Source organism: Mus pahari, chromosome 1, assembly GCF_900095145.1.
Source record: "Mus pahari chromosome 1, PAHARI_EIJ_v1.1, whole genome shotgun sequence".
NCBI classification, from domain to species: Eukaryota; Metazoa; Chordata; class Mammalia; order Rodentia; family Muridae; genus Mus; species Mus pahari.
This window is the reverse complement of record NC_034590.1, coordinates 94874625-94879235: the sequence shown is the minus strand read 5'-3', so window position 1 is coordinate 94879235 and position 4611 is coordinate 94874625.

The following is a 4611-nucleotide window of genomic DNA, read 5'->3' as shown; positions in this document are numbered from 1 at the left end:
AGAGGGGAAGGAGGAGGAAGAGGGGAACGAGAAGGAGAAGGAGAAGGAGAAGGAGAAGGAGAAGGAGAAGGAGAAGGAGAAGGAGAAGGAGAAGGAGAGGTGTCTATACCAGACATGGTGGGTCTGCAGCTTGATGAGTGTGGAACAAACCTAAACATGAACAAGAGATAGAGGAATAGAGAGGTAGTTGGTGCCTTCTGTTGGTGAAGAGAGGGAAGGAGTTCTTCAGTTGGTTCCCCAACCAAGGAAGAGGGATTTTATTTGGTGAGCTTGTTCACATTCTCATTGGAAAGCACTTTGGGGATGGACACATTTCTGAGCATGCTCAGTGCAAGGTCATAGTTGGACGAATTCAAGTCACTGGGGAGTGAGTTTGAAAGATTAAAATGTCCACAGGAGTGCTAGGCGGCACACCCGGCCTGCTGTACAGATGGAGACAGAGTGGTTTCAGGTCAGTTTTCTACCAAAAAAGCTTTAGCCTGCAACAAGAGGCTCCTAGAAGGTATCTGAGCTCAGGAGGTCCCTTCTACAGGTGCCTGCCTGGCTTAGAGGCTCACAGGTCTGGGCTGTGGTGGGCTGCAGAAGGCAGTGCTACAGTGCAAGGAGCAAAATCTGTGCTTGTGTTCTTGGGGTTCAAGCACTGGATTTAGGTTTCTTAGTCTGTTGTTGTTGTTGTTGTTGTTGTTGTTGTTGTTGTTGTTATTGTTATTGTTGTTGCTAATAGCAATACCTTAGGCTGGAAAAGTTGTTGCAAAGAAAAGAGTTCATTTAGCTCACAGTTCGGGGGGCTCATGGGGTGCACATGTTGCTGGTCTCCTGTTCCTTCTCAGACAGGGTGTCACTACAGCTCTGTTTGTGCTGAACTCACTGTGTAGACCCGGCTGGCCTCAAACTCACAGAGACCCACCCGTTCCTGCCTCCCAAGTGCTGGGATTAAAGGTGTGCACTATCATGCCTGGCTGCTGCTGGCCTTTTTATCTCGAGTTGTCTAGTTCAGGGCAGCAAGTAACTGGAGGAGAGTACCATGTTCTCCTCCCTCTCCTCCCCTCTGCTGACAGGCTCCTATATGTAGCCCAGGCTGGCCCCAAACTGTCGGTCCTCCTGCCTTCCCTCCCAAGTCCTGGGGGGTGCAAACTTGTTAGACAGCCTGGCTGCCTTAGCGTTTTAAAGTTTCTGGAGCTGGAGACAAATTGAGGACTTCCCCCAGTCACCTCCTCTAGCAGCAGGGAAGTCACACCTTGGTCTTGCCCAGCAGGAACTAGCTCATTTGCATGCATCAGAAACATTTTTTTGTGAATTTAATTAATCACAGTTTACATGCTAATAACTCTTGAAATATTTTATGGGCAAATAATAGATATTCCCTGCTGTGTGTGTGTGTGTGTGTGTGTGTGTGTGGGAGGGGATGGATTGCTGGATTCAGATTTTGCTTTTAATTTATTTCCTATTGAGTGATTAGGGAGATATCTACAGCCTTGATAGGAAGCAAGATCTGATATTCTCTGCTTGGATGGGATCCTGCAACCCTAACCCTAACCCTAACCCTAACCCTAACCCTAACCCTAACCCTAACCCTAACCCTAACCCTAACCCTAACCCTTACCCTAACCCCTAACCCTAACCCTAACCCTAACCCTAACCCTAACCCTAACCCTAACCCTAACCTCTTCTTCAGGGGGCATTTCATGTCAGGTGGGGCAGCAGGAGGGTTGGCATGTGGCCACCTTCATTTTGAGGTCTCCAAGGTAAAAGCATTGTGAGGACAATTCTAATATAGTTTTTACCACCGCCACCATCACCGCCGCTGCCACCATCACCACCATCATCTCTGCTATCACCACCAGCATCACTACTATCACTTCCTCTATCATGTTAGCCACAGTCACCGCCACTCTCTTTCCAAGTCAGTTTTATTATTACAACTCCATGGCTGTTCACTGTTGACACCTCTGCCATGACCACATCTGTGACATCCATCACCACCACCATCATCCCATCTGCAACAGCAGCACCATCACCGTCACCATCACCATCACCACCATCACCACCTGCCATTACCATGATCACATTCCCTGCTCTCATGACCACCGTTTTCATCAACCCTCTCCCATCTCACGTCAACATTATGCCTTACATTCATCTTCTTCATCTTCTTTGGGTTAGATCCTTAAAATTTTTACTTGGTTTGCTACAAAATAGCCCTCTGTATTTCTGTCAATGATGTCTATTTTCTTCTTCTTTTTCTCCTCCTCTTCTTCCTCTTCCTTCTATTCCTCCTTCTTTTCTTCCTCTTCTTCCTCTTCCTTTTCTTTTTCTTCCTCCTCTCCTTCTTCCTCCTCCTTCTCTTCCTCCTTCTCCCTTTCTTCCTCCTCCTTCTCTTCCTCCTTCTCCTTTTCTTCCTCTTCTTCTTCCTCCTTCTCCTCTTTTCTCCTCTTCCTCCTCTTCCTCCTCTTCCTCTTTTTCTTCTTCCTTCTCTTCTTATTCCTCCCTTTCCCTCCTCTTCCTCCCCTCCTCCTCCTCCTCCCCCTTTCTTTTCCCCTCCCCCTCCCTTTCCTTTTCTTCCTCCTCCTCTTCTTCCCCTTCTCCTCTTGTTTTCTTGTTGTTTAAACAGGGTCTCCTCTGTGTAGCCCTGGCTGTCCTGGAACTCACTTTGTAGACCAGGCTGGTCTTGAACTCTGAGATCCACCTGCCTCTGCCGTTTGAATGCAGGGATTAAAAGCATGTACCACCACTGCCCAGCTTGGAGTGTCTTCTTATAGGGACACTTGACTCTGCCTTGTCTGTGATGAGACTTCTTTGCTTTAGGAGCATCGGTAGCACTCAAATCAAAGGAGTGTGTAGTAGCTGGGACACACTCTCTGCACTGACTGAAGCATAGCTAGTCATAGCATTAGGTAGTCGCTCATCAACCAAATCAGAAATGGCACATGTAGCATGTGATGCTTGATCTACAGAGGCCCGAAGGGAGATGTTAAGTGAGCAAAAGCATGGTCATATGACGGTTAGAGCCTGCAGATGTTACACACATGCCACTTTCAGAGCAAAAGCATGAGAAAAATTACATTTACAATGAAGGACAAGAAAAGTTCATAAAGAGCTATCAGACTGAAACAAATTAGACACAAAGTAAATAAAAGTGCTAAAATTCAAACTAATGTTATTTCTTTAATGTGATAGATGATGTTGTCCTGCTGGAGGGAAATGGCCAGTTAGCCAGAGTGAATTACTGCCCTGGTACAGCTGGCCTGGCTCAACTATGTGCATTGGATTGGCTGGGCTGGGGTCTCTAGTCAGTCTTTTCTTTAAGAAACCCACAAGCCTGTGAGCCTTTATCTGTTCTAAGTGCACCAGTTAGAACTCAGGTGCATCTCTTCAGCCTTCCTCTTGCCTCAGGACAACGGTAACATTGCAAGACCCCTAGAGTGACTGTGAGCACCAGCATCTTGAAGCCTCTGTGATGGTATCCCTAGCAACCGCTTAGAATAGGGTAAGGTGTCGTGAACACTTGGACTCAGCAGACTCCTGCTAACAGATCAGAATCCCTCCACAGAGATGGAGGGGTCTCAGGATCCTCTATGATAGCTTTAGACACTGGTCCTCAAGATCAAGACTATGTCAGACTGGCTGCCTTGTCTCTGTCCCTTTCCTGTTCCTTTCTGGAGCTTTAATGGTGCCTTAGAGGTTATTGTGGAGTACCTCAGCTCCTGGCTCTCTGTGTGCTGTTCCTTCCAGTCCTGGTCCACACAGGAAGCTGCTTCTGGGGCCTGGGCCCTCCATACCTCGGTGAAGGCTTCTCTGGTGTTTCAGGGAGTCTGACTCTGCCTTGTCAGGGCAGGGTCTCCCCTCCCCTGGCCACTCTCTCTATGAGTCATCTTTGCAGGACTCCACAGAGGGTGCAGCAAAGGAGCTAGTGTGTTCTATAAAGACCTTTCATTTCCTCTGCCCTTTCCCCCTCCTCTCTCCTCTTCCCTTTCTCTGTTAGTTCTAGTCTCTCTTCCCCAATCCCCATGCCAGGCATCACCCACCAGGTTTTGTTGTTATTTTTGTTGTTACTGTTTTTGATTCAGAATGTCTCACTGGCCTGGAACTCACCCTCACTGACACGGCATGTATCATCTATCACCACATCCAGCCCTGGGGCTCAAACTCAGGTCCCTATGCTTGCACAGCAAGTACTTGGCCAATGGCTCCTTCTCCCCAGAACTGCCACCACACTTTTAGCCTAGCCATTTCTTGGACGAACCCCTGGGAACTGAAGGGTAGGCTCAGGAATGTCTCAGGAGAGTTGGGGCAAACACTTGCCAGCCTGCTGCTCAGGGAATCCCCTAGTGGAGAATAACAGTTTCTCTGTACTCTGATTCCCTCCAGAGAATCCAGTTGTAGCTGTGACCCAGGGAAAGGCTTTACAGTTTTGTGACTCAATTCATGTTGTTAAACTGGAGCAAGAACATTGAGGCTTCTCAGGACTGTGGGGACGATTAAACGAGTCCTCGTATCGGCAAGCACAGAGCATTGCACTGGTGTAGAATAAACATGCATGCCCTTTCCATTTCTTCTGTCTAGAAGACTAATGGGGCTTTTATGGTGGAAGCCCTAGGTGGAGAGCAAGAT